The sequence below is a fragment of the Neomonachus schauinslandi genome, chromosome 16 (genome assembly GCF_002201575.2).
Source record: "Neomonachus schauinslandi chromosome 16, ASM220157v2, whole genome shotgun sequence".
NCBI classification, from domain to species: Eukaryota; Metazoa; Chordata; class Mammalia; order Carnivora; family Phocidae; genus Neomonachus; species Neomonachus schauinslandi.
This window is the reverse complement of record NC_058418.1, coordinates 36067863-36083804: the sequence shown is the minus strand read 5'-3', so window position 1 is coordinate 36083804 and position 15942 is coordinate 36067863.

Sequence of the window (15942 nt, the reverse complement as noted above, 5' to 3'; positions counted from 1 at the left end):
TAATTGAACACAAGAATTTAGGAGTCATTGGGATCATTCTCTCTTCCTAATATATGCATTCCTAACTACAACTTCACCTAATTTTCTTTCTTTTTTTAAAATTTTTTAAGACTTTATTTGTCAGAGAGAGAGGAGAGAGAGCGCAAGCACAAGCAGGGGGAGTTGCAGGCAGAGGGAGAGGGAGAAGCAGTCCTGATGCAGGACTCGATCCCAGAACCCTGGGATCATGACCTGAGCTGAAGGCAGACGCTTAACTGACTGAGCCACCCAGGTGTCCCCACCTAATTTTTGTTCTTAATTCAACCTCTGAATTTTGACAACAATTCTGTATTTGTGAAGTCTAATTGTTGCACAAGTGAATGGATTATTTGGCTCAAGAGCTATAAATAACCATACTGCAAATAAACTAAAAAAAAAAAAAACTTTCTAAATTTATTTTCTACAAAATATGTGGTATGATAGTGAAACAACTGTCTTGCCTTTCTAAGACACAGAGTCTAATTGGATACATTATAGAAGCAAATAAATGATGAAACATTAGATTTGTGTCTGCTACAGAAAAGATGAACAGATAGTTTTATGAAAGGACAGAGAAATCATATTTAACCCTGCCAATGCACAGTATCCTACAAGAGACTATGTTACAGTGAATCTTAGAGAGAGCGTATCAATAGAGTAGGAGTATCAGTAAGTAATGCCAAGCTAGGATCCTGGCACTTGACAATGAATTATGCTGCTGGGCTAGGATATCGCTCAGTGGACTTTACTGTTAGTGCTTTTTATCATATGAATTCTCCATGTGACAAAACTTCCAATACCCTTACTTATTTCACAAATACTTGCTTAGGATTTCTCACAAATCTGGGTGCTGGGAATACAGCAGTCAACAGGACAGGGAGGTCTGTTTCTTCAAAGGCCTGGTGGTACAGGAGAAATATAGATGAGTAGAAATAAGAAACAAAAGAGAAGATGATATGATAAAACACAAAATGGATGGGAAATTAAATATTTTACATAGAGTGGACAGGGTGATACTCCCATTTGTCATGTGAAGTTGCCATGATAAGAGAAACCCATAGCAAGAGTCTTGGAAAAGTTTGTGTTCATTGTTGTGCTGAACTAAACCAATGGACATATATAAGAAATGAAAATGAGGCACAGATCATATTGGATGAGGGTGGAAGTGGCATAATATGATGTGGAGAGGTAGTCAGAGACCATGTCATACAAGGCCTTGTCACTCAGGGCAAGAAGCTCAGATTTACTTCATGTCAGAGAGGAGGTTATTGAAGGGATCTAAAAGCAAAGGGATGACATAATCTGGCCTATATATTTAAAAAGATCACTCTGGGTCTCAAATGGAAATGGATTATAGGATACAAGAATGAAAGCAGAAACCTAGATAGGAGATTGCTGCAGTAGCCCAAGCAAGAGGTTATTTTGGTTTTGACTACTAAGGTGGTATTAGAAATGGAAGAAACTGAATCCAGATATACTTTGGATATAAAACTGGCAATACTGGGAACTGCACTGGATGTACAAGATGAAGGAAAGATGGATTTAAGGGTGACCTTAAGTTGTTCAAGTTTTTGACTTGAACAACTACGTAAATAGTGGGGCCATTTATAGGGACTGGGGTGATTGGGAGACGGTCTAGCTATCAAAAACAGACATCCTCATTCCTCTAATGATCTACAATAGAAGGGATAACAGAAACTAGAGTCACTTAGGGGCCCCTGGGTGGCTCAGTTAAGCGTCTAATTTTGGCTCAGGTCCTTGGGATCCAGCCCCACATCAGGCTCTCTGCTCAGTGGGGAATCTGCTTCTCCCTCTCCCTCTGCACCTCCCCCTTGCTCGTGCACATGTGTGTGCGTGCACGCATCCTCTCTCTAAAACAGACTAGAGTCACTTAGAATTCCTAGATGGTGGGGCGCCTGGGTGGCTCAGTCAGTTAAGCATGTGCCTTCAGCTCAGGTCATGATCCTGGGGTCCTGGGATTGAGCCCCACATTGGGCTCCCTGCTTAGTGGGGAGACTGCTTCTCCCTCTCCCTCTGCCCTTTCTCCCCCTCCTGAACTCGTGCTCTCTCTCTCGCTCTCTCGATCTTTCTCTCAAATAAATAAATAAAATCTTAAAAAAAAAAATTTCCTAGATGGCACGTATAAAGGACTTCAAGAAAATGTGCTACATTTTGATTCTTCTATATATCAATACCTGAATTAATACGAGTCACAAGTGACATAATTAGTCTCAGGCAGAAAAAGTCCAGCCAGACTGATTATTTTTTTAGCTTTCTAGAAATGGGAAAAATAAAAAGGCTCCATATTAGTGAGTTCATTCTTGGCTGGTGTAAGATGGATTCACTTATGTTTCTTAATGGAAATGAGGAGTGATAGCCTGAAATATTTATCTACAATTATCTTAAAGTGGGGGAAATGCATATGTAACTGTATATAAACATAATATGTTATCTAGAAAGCATTCCTGAGCTATATCCTTTCTTTCTGGGCTGAATACTAATTCTCAAGGGAAGAAGTGGTTTGGTCTTTGGTGGTTTAGTTATGATAAAATATATATATCAGGAAAAAAAACACATTCAAGTCTTATTGTATTTATTGACACTTACTGATGAAGTTCATCTGATTGTCTGGAAGTTGAGATTGGCATTTAGTAGATGCTGGGTGCATAGAATTGAAGTGGTATCATTCTGGAGGGAATATACAAAATAAGTATAAGAAATTTTTATATAAAAAACAAATTTAAAAGGATGCACCTTCTTTGTTATGTCATTATGTTATAAGCCCTATACTAGATATCATGGGTGTTGGTCAAAGATGATAAGATTCAATCCCTCTCCTTCGGGATTTCCAGTCTTCTCTGGTAGCATGACACAATTTTTTTTTTTTGTTTAAATCATAGCATTGTTTTGATAAATACGATTCTGCACTTTCAAATTGTTATAAGAATATAGAGTCAAAAATAATTAATTCTTTGTGACTTCAGGAAAAGGTACAAAAATATTTATTGAACTACGCCAAACAGGAAAAGTTATTTGGGTTGGTTACTATGGTTAGAGCTGGGACAAATAGGCAAAGATAATATCACAAGTGAAAAGCAAGAGCCTAGAGAAGATAGAGTGCATCTTTTTTTTTTTTTTAAGATTTATTTATTTGAGAGAGAGAATGAGATAGAGAGAGCATGAGAGGGGGGAGGGTCAGAGGGAGAAGCAGACTCCCTGCCGAACAGGGAGCCCAATGCGGGACTCGATCCCGGGACTCCAGGATCATGACCTGAGCCGAAGGCAGTCACTCAACCAACTGAGCCACCCAGGCGCCCCAACAGAGTGCATCTTAAAACTTGGCAGAGATAAATCAAGAACTGAAAATTACAGATGTATTTTCCCTATAGAAATATCAGTGGAATCTAATAGTATATTAATAAGTAATGCCCCTTACTTTAACATGGTTCATCCTAAGAATATAATTTAGTATTATCTAACTTTCAAAAACAAAACTATCCTTCAATATTTCAATAGATGCATTAAAAAAAGTCTGAGACAGTTCATAACCTTAATATTTATAAAAACCCCAAAAGCAGACAACTATGTAACAAGCACAGATAGGAACTTCCTTGAGTTGATGAAGGATAATCTACCCAAATTCAATAGCAACTGAAATAGTTAACAAGAATTTAGAAGGTATATTCCCTTAATGTGGAGATAAGAAAAGAATGGCTATCCTCACTGCTTTGGTTCAGTATAATAATGGAAGGCTTGGCTACCACCATGGCATAAGGAAAAGCAAAAATAGAAACAAAAATTTAAGATTTATGGGGGGAAAATGTGTCAATATTTGCAGATGGTATTGCCATAAACATAGAAAAGCTATCAGAATAAACTATTAATACTAACCAGAGAGTTTATCAGTATAACTAAATCTAAAATAGAATTTAAAATGTTAAAATGTCAATTATTCCAGAAATTAATTTAAAACTGCTATTCCATTACAATCAAAATTAAAGCAGAATTTTGTGATCAATTCAAAATTTTTTTCAAATTCAATTTTAGTATTTACTGAGCTCCATTCTTTAATATCAAACAATTGAGATAAGGCTAGTGTATTCCTCACACTACCAGATAAGAAGGACTTGCTACCAACCTGAAAAATAAAACAAGAAAACAAAAATAAAAAGCAATAAAAAAAAAATAAGTTATGGCATTCCTGTTGCAAGCACAGAAGCATATTTAAGTACAGTAGCCAATAATTAAACTTAGTATGACAAAAAATACAAATGTAGAAACAGTAAGCTTATTACTATAGTAAACTATTACTATAAATTCATAAGGTCTAAAAAGGTGGAGACAGCTAAATGTTGGTGGAAATATTAAAAGTGAGAAGCTTCATATACTGCATCTATTTTGTGATCCAGCACTGACATACCACAGTTAAGTCAATATGTCCAATGTTATTTGTGCTGGAGACATTATATTCATCTATACAAGGAGAATAAATATTAATTATGACTATTTAATAAAAACCAAGGGCTACTATGGGGCATTTAGAAGTAATAAAATAAATGCACATAAGCCAACATCTATTTTGGAAAACAATGTCAAGTGAAAAGACAAAATACAGAATGAATCTTATGGCAGAATAACATCTGTATTAACTGGAAACACAGCCACACAAATACACATTTCACAAAGAATATTTATTATTGCATTATGTGAGGAGAAAGAATGGCTCAGCTACTTTCATTTGAGGTTCATATAAGTAAAGGAATACATAAATACAAATAGAACTTAAACAATTAACATAAATGTGTTTAGGGAAAACAAACAATGTATATCTTGGACTCAGTATCAGGTGGAGGACAGGAAGCATTAGAAATAGGATGAGTAGTGGTCTGGTTAGGAAACTTCATGCATGTTAAGGAGTCCAGACATACATGGAAACTCTCACCTATGCAGTTTGTTGTACAGAACAGGAACTCATATCATTTTAATAAGTATTCTAAAAGTCAGATTTTCAAATATATTTCACATTTATTGAAATGCCCAGACTATCCATTCCCCTCTTAGGGGTCACAATCCACATTCACAAAATAAAGACTCTTAGAAATCCTACTGCAATGACAACTTCTTAATTTGTTTATCCTAGGATTTCTCAAATGTAAGTATGTTTTTGTTTTGTTTTGATTTACTCAAACACCAACTTCATCTTTGCAGATACATCTATGTGGTGAAATAGAATATGAGCATATCTATTGCAATCAACATACAAACAGGATTTTTAAGAAGTGAAAGGATATGGTCAAATCTAATTTAATCCCTTTCCTCTTGATGGAGACATATTAAGGCTACCATCTTCTATTTATTGAACATCTACACTGCACACAGCTCTGTGATAAGTGTGATTAGAATAAATCATAGACCTTATTCACACAGAGCTAATTGAAGAGAGAAACTTAACACATGGAGATAATTAGGTGATGTGACCTACTGTATAGGACAGTATCTAAGAAAGTGATAAAATGTGGGGAAGCTGTCAAGTCAATTGACATTCAGGAAGAAAAAGTGCACTGAAGTTCATAATGGCTAGAGAAAACCATGTGCAAGAAATAAACTTGTTTGTTAGGCTTCCTCCCCTATTTAGGAGAGAGGGATTGTAAATCAATTACCTTCCATATGGGTTACTGCAATAGTCTACTGGATAGTATCTTGATCTCTAATTTTTTCTCCCCTCAATCTTTAAAAATTTCTATTATCAAGTAAACTTCCCAAAATATCACATTTAACTACCCTTTTATCTGCTACTAACTTAAATGGCTCCCTAACCATTCTTTTTTTTTCTTTTAATATTTTTTTGGGGTGGGGTCAATACATATTTGCAGAGCTTATTCCACACCACGTCCTGGTAGAACAGAGTCCCTGAAAAAAGAAACTTCCAGGCTGATGGAGAAGGCTACAGTGAAAAAAGAGGACTCATTATATTAAAGGATGACCTCCATGCCTGCAAAATCTACTCAACTTATTCATTTAAAGTCTCCCTTTGCTTTGCAGTACACAATTCTCCCTCTTAATCGCCTTTTCTGAGAATATCCAGGAACGCTGTTGCCACTGGTACTCAACTACACACATTACATTTATCTCCCCGGTTCCATTTTCAGTAGTGGGTATGTGATCGCAAGGTCATATATGAACAACCAGTAGTTAGGCAGACGTTCTGATAAAGGTGAAAAGGGTACAGAGCACATTCTTTTACAAATAAAATAGTCCTTGAAGGTTTAAATGTTGGAAATGAAAAATATTTAAACTAGTTCAACATCTAAATTGTCTTTAGATGAAAATAGATACGAGTGGAGGTATAATAGAGTATTAACGTAATTTGACCTTTTTCATATTTATTGAACATAGAAATGATTGAGTACCTTGAGGTTAAAAAAAAAAAAGACTCATATGGGACAGTTTTTATACTGTATGCCCTTAAACATTCAATTGTCTTTTTTTTTTTTTTCAAGATTTTATTTATTTGAGAGAGAAAGAATGAGACAGAGAGAGAGCATGAGAGGGGGGAGGGTGAGAGGGAGAAGCAGACTCCCTGCTGAGCAGGGAGCCTGATGCGGGACTCGATCCTGGGACTCCAGGATCATGACCTGAGCTGAAGGCAGTCGCTTAACCAACTGAGCCACCCAGGCACCCTCAATTGTCTTTCTTGAGTTCATTGTCATCTTCTGTAAAATGAAGAGAACTATAGTACATCAGCTGCTTTTAAATAGCACGCCACAGAACACTGCCCAGGTGCTGCTAATGGAGGGGATGAAGAGAAAGGTCCGTGAGCAGTGTCATAGACTCCGAACCATCACTACATCCATCACTTGTTTTTAATCCTCCAAAAATTGTTGTATGTGTTGAGGTTTCAAATAAATTACACTGAAAGAAACTTTTTTCTTTTTTGGCTGAAAAATCTTCATGAACAGTTTTGCTTAACATTTTTCAAATTTCCCTTCTTGTATTTATTTATTTTTAAAGATTTTATTTTTAATTAATCTCTACACCCAACTTTGGGCTCAAACTCACAGTCCTAAGATCAGCAGTCGCATGCTCCACCGACTGAGCCAGCCAGGGGACCTCCACCCTTCTTATGGTTTATAAGCTGATATGTTTCATTTAAAAAGCTGCACATTTAAATATGGACAATAGAACTCCATGACAAAAAAAAAAAAAAGGGTAGAAAAGTCACTTTGAAGTTTTCTACATAGGTAATACCAGAATACTTCTATGTAAAAAGAACAGAGTTTTTGATCTGTAACATTTTTTTTTTAAGATTTTATTTATTTATTTGACAGAGAGAGAGAGAGAGAGAGCACGAGCAGGGGGAGCTGTAGGCAGAGGGAGCTGCAGGCAGAAGGAGAGGAAGAAGCAGGCTCCCCACTGAGCAAGGAGCCCGGTGTGGAACTCCATCCCAGGACCCTGGGATCATGACCTGAGCCAAAGGCAGACGCTTAACCTACTGAGCCACCCAGGTGTCCCTGATCTGTAACATTTTGTCTACAATTTCAGAGAGATCATTTATATATAGGAATGCAGGTATTGCTAAGTTGTCTTGGCCACCATATGACTGACTTGAAAATCTGCAAGAAATAAAATTCAATCCTATCGATGTTTGCATGGGAAGAGGTATTTCCATGTCACTGAACTTCCTACCTTCTGGAATGTTCTGGAGAGGTCTACGTTGAATAGATGGAGCAGTAGTCTTTTAGAGTCTGTTATTCATATAAGTTAGGCTTATAAATTCTGGGATAAAGGTAGAAATGGAAGGTAGAAACTAATTTTGCCAGCTTTTTAATTCAGGATGGTTTTATAATCACACTGCAAAATGAGCACTCTCTTATCTTTTATCCAGGGCTGATAGTGCAGAAAATTGGCACATGCCCAGCACCAAGATTCTCAATGAGGAATTATAAAGACTCTTACAAGGGCACTTATGGGACAGTGATGAAGATGTCTTCAAAATTGTTTCCTAAATGAGTTAGGTGCTCCATATACAGAGAGGGATGTATAAATACAATCATTAAACCAACTTCCCACACTGTGCCCACCTATTTATCACTATACTCAAACCATTTTAATCCTTCTGATCAATTAGGGGAGAATGCAGTAAATGGTATAAAGTTAAGGAATTTGAAATTGTCTCCTCTAATCACCCTGTTTACTTATAACCACAAATGTTCACTCCATGGACATACTAAAATATAGAGGGACTTCTCACCCAAACTGAAGAAACTTATAAAGAGCCATAATAACGTTCTCTGATCCCACTCTAAAATGGTCCCATGCCTACTTCTTCTGATTATTTCCTTTGTGACTTAGTTTGTTGACTAACTTACTCATTACCCAACCTTCTCTGATGTCACACTTTGACCATTGCAGTCTATTCTTCTCCCTACTCTGAAATTGAGTAATCAAGAAGGATGTTGAAAACCCCAAAGCTAACCATAGAAATGAACCCACTAACATTTTTAGTCTTGACTGGACAATGAGAATAAAGTTCCTAGAACTTGGAGAGGTGAAGATTTATTTGTAGGATAGGAGACAGGAACTATGGCAAAGAAAAGTGTTTGTTCCTAAGTGTCTATCAATAGATGAATGGGTAAGAAAGATATGCCATATATATATGTAGGTGTGTGTGTGTGTATATATATATATAATATATATAATAGAATATTACACAGCTGTACAAAAAGAGGAGTTCTTGCAATTTTGTGACAACATGCATGGATCTGAAGGGTAGTATGCTAAGTGAAATAAGTCAGATTGAGAAAGACAAATATCATGTGATTTCACTCATATGTGGAATCTAATAAACAAAATAAATGAATAAACAAACATAAAAAGTACAATTAGACCTGTAAATACAGAGAACAAATGGATGCTTGCCAGAGGGGAGTGGGGTAGGGGCATTAACAAAAAGAGTAAAGAGGAGTGGGAGATACATGCTTCCAGTTATGGAATGAATAAGTCATGGGAATAAATAGAACAGCATAGGGATGATAGTCAATGACATTGTAATAGTGATGCATGGTGATATATGGTAGCTACACTTGTGGGAACATGGCATAATACGTAGAGAAGTTGGACACTATGGTGTATACCTGAAACTAATGTAATATTGTGTGTCAACCATACTCAAATTAAAAATTTTAAAAAAAGATGACGAAAGTGGTTGTTCTCTTTGATTTTGTAGAATCTCATTACTTACCAGAGGATAGAATAAGGACATAGAGAGAAGTACTCAAGAACAAAGAAAATAGAAAACTGTTATACTGTTTATTGAGTAGGCATTATGGGATGTTGTTTTCAGTTGCTTGTAGGAGATGTCAATGAAATAAGTGCTATTTTTATCACCATTCTACAAATTAAGAAACTGAGACTCTTAAATATAAAGTAACTAGACCAAAATTATATTTTCACCTGATTACATAGCCTAACGTTCATAGCCCATGGATGGTGGTTAAGTTCCATCAGATGACATTTCTGGCAGGAGTCCAGAAATATGATCACTCATTTGCAGTGACAGGGTTTCTGCAAAATTCTCAAATCACCTCCATTGTTGCAGTTTTGCAAAGTTCTACTTTCAAATACCACCGAAACAGCCCCTCAATTTTCCTGGAATCCTAAGCCTTCAATTTTCCTGGAATCCTAAGCCATCAATTTTCTCTCACCTCCAGCAAAATCATTACCTATGAACAATATAGGATACTTTTTGTTGGGACTTTCATTACATCCACCCAACAGCTATGTTTAGGAGCAATAATACTCTTATTTCCTGTGCATGCATTTGGAGACATTCCTCTCTGTAACTACATAATTCAATCTGATTCAATCCAATCAATCAAATTCAATTCAACAATCAAGAATGTTTCAGTTTCGGGGTGCCTGGGTGGCTCAGTCGTTAAGCGTCTGCCTTCGGTTCAGGTCATGATCCCAGGGTCCTGGGATCGAGCCCCGCATCGGGCTCCCTGCTCTGCGGGGAGCCTGCTTCTCCCTCTCCCACTCCCCCTGCTTGTGTTCCCTCTCTCGCTGTGTCTCTATCTGTCAAATAAATAAAATCTTTAAAAAAAAAAGTTTCAGTTTCTTATGATGTAGGTAATAACCATGGCATCATGCTTTCCAGAAATTGTGAACCTATGCTATCCTCAACTACAGGGAGGTGAAAATGTTTCCTGAACATACCAACAGGAAAAAAGACATACGCTTGGCCCAAGATACTAGGAAATACAGTCTATTAAGTTATCTTTCATGGAAGGGGATGTAGCAGATATATATGAAAGTGAAAGAATTCTCTAACCACGTGGTACTGAAAACTTCTGTAAATCTGTGTACCATGCAAAAAAAGAAAAAAAAAAAAACCCAACAAATTCTACCTGTTATATAGTTGCTTATTCAGCTGATGTTTATTGGGTGCTCTCTTTTGCTAGAGGCTATACCAAGTCCTAAGTATACACTAGCTAATGACAGTGATGTGGTTCCTGTCTAATTCTGACAGAACTGTGTTTTCTGGTTGGCAGTGTACAGCTGCACAGTATCGTGCACAAAGTGTCCAGGCAAAGGGGCACAAGGGGAGGCGGAAATCTCACCTGACTGCATAGCCCCGCCATGGTCATGGTGTCCAGCTGTGCCAGCTCGGAGAAAGGACTATTGCTTGTTCACATAGAGACGATGCCTTTTTGCAATCCATCTCCTGGAGAAGAAGTATCTTTCTAAATCATGAGGAGACACTCTAAGAAAGAGAGAGTTCTGGCGTACTCTGAAGAAACATTTTAAGGATCTATGAAAGAAACTAATAAGAGAGCCCTACTTCATCAGGTTATTGGGAAAGTCCTCAAACAAGTAAAATGGCATTTCAGCTCACCTTCAAGGGCAAGAAGAAGTTAACCAGGTCAACAGAGAAATAAGGATGCATAAGGCAGAGTCCCGGGTAGAAAGCCCCCAAATTGGGAAAGCGTTTGAGTAATCTGAAGAAAGGCAAGAAGAGGGTAACTAGCCTGTAGTGGGACAAGGGGAATTTAACAAGAGGTGAAGCTGGAGAGATAGGCGGCAAATCATCTAGGATCTTACAGGACATGTGGTGCCTATTTTTATTGTTAGTCGATTGAGAAGCCACATCTTAATGGAAGGATGAATGTAAGTGCTGATACTGAGCAGATGGATGGAAAAACAAGTTCGGAGCATAGAAACAAGTTTTCTCCTGGAGATGTAATTCTAGATACCATCAGCATATAAGTGCTACTTAGTAGTGAGATTGCATAGTGATGAACAGTACCTAAAGAAGGCCCCGAACTATACTAACAGTGTAGAAGAAAAGATGAAAAAACTGGGAGTGAATGCAGGGCTACAAAAGAAAGCCCAAGCCCCTCCAGGGGCTTTCCTGGAAGACAAGAGAGATTTCAAGAGTCATCTGCTTGATTAAAGGAGCTGAGGAATCTAGGTGGATGCAGACTAAAAATGTCCATTTAATTTCCCCTTGGTAACTCTAGTAAGTACACAGGGCAGTAGAGTGAATTGAATGAAGTGGAATGAACCAAACGAAGTGGATGGAAGAAAGAATGCAAGTTTAGGAAATATAGACAGTAGATATAAAGGAAAAACTTTTTTCTCTCCTCACTGAATGCTTCTGTACTCCAAATGTGTGGGTGATTCCCCACACTAAGCAACCCTTCAGGTCTCAAGTAGACACTGTACAACCCAACTCAGTTCTGATACTATCCACCCAGAGAGAGCATGAGACCCACAGATTAAGTGCTCAGTCCCACAAGACTGCCTGTGCTTCAGATGTTAATGGCAAGTCCAGCTTGTGACCTATGCTTCTCACCAACTAGCCTTAAGTTGGAAGTTCCTACAACCCCTTCCACCAGTTTGATTACTTGTTAGAACAGCACACAAAACTCAGTGAAACCGTTGACTCACTATTGCTGACTTATGGGAAAGGATATTTCAAAGGATAGAAAAGAACAGCTAGATAGAAGAGATGGACAGGGCAAGGTATTGGGGCTAGGGTGCAGGGCATCCACACCCTCTCCAGGTGAACCACACTCCCAGAACCTCCACAGGTTCAGCAAACCCCGAGAGTTCTCTGGCGATCCTAAACTCCTCTACTTTAGGGATTTCTTTAAGATTTATTTATTTTAGGGAGAGAGAGCACATGTGCATGCAGGACGAGGGGCAGAGGAAGAAGAAGAGAATCTCAGGCAGATTTCCTGAGTGCGGAGCCTGACACAGGCTTGAGCTCATGACCCTGAGATCATGACCTTGAGATCATAACCTGAGCCAAAGCCAAGAGTCAGATGCTTCACTGGCAGCCACCCAAGTGCCCCTGGGCTTTAGGGACTTTTACAAAGGCTTCATTACCTAAATTTGATTGGTTTAATTGCTGGCCATTGATGATTGGTTCAACATCCAGCCTCTCTCCTCCTAATCACACGGTTAGTTGCCCTGGAAACCAGCCTCCACTCTTAGGGCTTTCCAAATATTACATCATTAACATGAACTCTGGGATAGTTGAAAAAGGCTTATGAAAATAATAAAAGTCATTTTTACCATTTAAGAAATTACAGGAGTTTTAGGAGCTGAGTGTCAGGAACAGAGACAAAGACCAAATATCTATTTCTTATATATCATAGTATCACAACAGATCCAAACAATTTTTGGCTTACCTTCAGGGGAATATTTCTTCAGAGAACTGATTTTAGGAATATATCAAATTATATACTTGTTTATTTAAACATTGAAGACACTGGATCCTTGGTTATTAGAGATAAGCCAGTTGAATCAAGAAAGGTTGAGGCTGTAATCTAGAGAAGCTGTAAGGAATTGGTTTTTGATAGGAGTGGCCCATTTTCTCATTTGTAATAAAACTGAACAACTAATGGCCTATGCATTCGTTCATTCAAAAAATAAAAATAAAATAATTTGTTAAAATCTTACTCTGTTAATAGCCCCTGTGCTAGATCTGGACATGTGGACTTTAACAAGATCAACATGGTCACTGCCCTCACAGAGCTTTCATTCAGTTGCAAGAGACAGATGAAGGAAAGCAAATTTGCCACTTCAAAATATGCTTCATTGGCATAAGAATGATTTTAGGTTGATTATTTTTGAGAAACAACAGACACATGGAGATCTTCAAAACTGAGCAGAAGTTACCCTTTTGTACAGGACATTTACATTTATAAAGAAAATCTCCCTCTGTAAGGCTGTCCCCCTCTCTGTACCAGGAAGAGGAAAAGACTAACTCTCTGAAACAATGCAGAAGAATGTAAATCTGCCTAACCACCATACCCTTGTTTATTGTGCTTTTCCTGGTAACCTCCCATAACTACCTTCCACCCTGCCTTCCCCACCTACCCCACAAAAAAAAAAAAAAAAAAATCATCTTTCGTCTTTAGCTAGAGATGGTATTTAAGGTGGAGGCTTGGGGCATTTCATGGAGTTACTCAGTTTTCCTGGGTCTCTCTCATGTAAACAGGAGATATACATGTCATTAAACTTTGGTTTGCTTTTCTCCTGTTAATTTTTTTTTTTTTATGGGGGTAGGGGCAGAAGGGGTGGGGAGTGTCTCAGCCAAGAACATAGAACGGTAGAGGTAAAATTATTTTTCCTTCAACACATACACAATAAAGAAACAAAAATAAACAAATAAATGAAATGACTTAAAGGGAAAAAAAAAAAAACCAGCAGGTTTTGGAGTTAGAGGAATGAGGGGAGAGTCTAGAGCACTCAGAGAGGCCTGACAAAGAGGCATTTGCATCCAGACCCCAGTGTGGGTGTGACGGGTGAGGTCTCAAGGAGGAAGTCAGAGGAAAGCAAAAAGAAGGGAGATCAGAGGTGTTCTTCCTAAACAGAAGCATTTATGTACTCCAGCAAGAGGTAGACGCTGTTGCAGCTACTCATGGTTTAAAATCATTAAAAAAAAATAGTGTCAGCTTATTTAAGGAAGAAATCTGTTGATAGCACATCCTGAAGCATTTGACCTTGGATTCCCCCATATGCTATTTTTTTTTCCTGTGCATTTTGAGGTAAATCTCCACATGGTGTACCCCCTTCTGCCCCTGTTTCAATGCTCTGTTTAATTAAAAATCATCTGGATGTTGTGCAAAACTTGTTCTCAAATATATTACAAATATCACTTCAATCTCCAGTAACTGGTGAAATGCTGTAACCTGATGTTTCAGCTGCTACAGAGTTCCTTGGTTCTTCAGGAATGTTTTACATTTCATTAGTATAGAGTTTACAGTTATCTACAGTATGTAATTACATCCATTAATAGTAACAGTGCATTTTTACATTAATTATAATGAGAATTAATGGAGGGTTATATGGGTTTTCAGCTACACAGAAAAGTTTTGCCACCAATTACTCTTGTATGGCTGAAGATGAATTTATGCACAAATTTATTTTGGTAATTATTTTAGGAAATTATGAGATTTCAAGTTTCAGTAACCATGAATTACAAAAATTAGGAAAAAAAATATAGGGTGGGAAATCAGTGTTTGGAACTCTGAAAGGAAGGGAGTTCATTTTAAGAGGAGGCAATGGGGCATGGGGATTCAGGAGGTGAAGACAGACCTGCATTAGAATCCACTATCTGCCACTTACTAGCTCTTATTTAAACTCTCCCATCATTTTCTTCCATGAGTTAAGGCTCATGATAACTATTGCCCTGAGCTGTACCAATGTGAAGAGATAATTTTGTAAATTTTTAGCATGCTGCCTGGGACATCATAAATACTCAATAAATGCTAGTTACATATATGGAAAACAGGGAGGCAGGGTTTATGCAATAAAAGCTTAGGAAATACATATGTGCTTCCTTAAAGACCTAAGAGAAGGTAAACTCATGGCAAATAGAACTATACTTTTTTTTTTTTTAAGATTTTATTTATTTATTCATGAGAGACAGAGAGAGAGAGAGAGAGAAGCAGGCTCCCAAGGAGCAGGGAGCCCGATGCGGGACTCGATCCCAGGACCCTGGGATCATGACCTGAGCCGAAGGCAGACGCTTAACCATCTGAGCCACCCAGGCGCCCAGAACTATACTTTTTGGTATCTGCAAGAGAGTATGGACCAGGAGTGAAAGTGAGGCTGAGAAAAGCAGGAGGTGGCTGAGGACTTTCATGGCCCATAAAACCAGAAAGGCATCACAATTTTGAATGGAAGACCAACCACAGTTAGAAAATCAATTCCCTCCTGGCATGCATATTATCCGTAATAAGGTAAAATGAATTTACAAGCATCTCACTGAAACAAAAGGGAGTGACATACTAGAATTATTCTAGGTGCCCAGGGCTGGTTGAAGAGAAATTAATGTGTAATAGAAATTATTCCTAATTTAGGACTTGCAAAATGCAACTTACATTAAGCCTTTCTCCCAGATTATCTCTCAATCTGTCTCTCCCTCCCCTATCTCACTCTTTTTCTGTCTCTCTCCCTCATCTATGTTCTTCAAAGTGACTACTTTTGCCCAAAGGTTTGCAGGAAATTTCTCCCCATGATGGAAAGAGATGGAAGCTTTTTATACATTTTAAAGCATTCAGAACCTTGTCTCATTTTCATTTATTAAATCATCCAATCCTCACGACAACCACTGTGGTAGTTAGGGCAGGGGCTATTATGGCCATGTTTGTGACCGGCAAATATTTGCCTCTGACTCTATTAAGCTACATTCTCCTTTCCTCATCCAATTAATCACAAAGGTATTTCCATTTTTTTTTTTCAGACCATAAAAACAGGCGGCAAACTACCTGATGAGTGTGGCCAGGAACAATTCTCTGTGTGAATCTGTCTTTCTCTTATCCACTGCCTCAATTAAGAACACATCAGCATTATGAAGAAAATACCTTAACATTTTCCAAATCTTGACAAGGCACAGAGCATTCAATAACG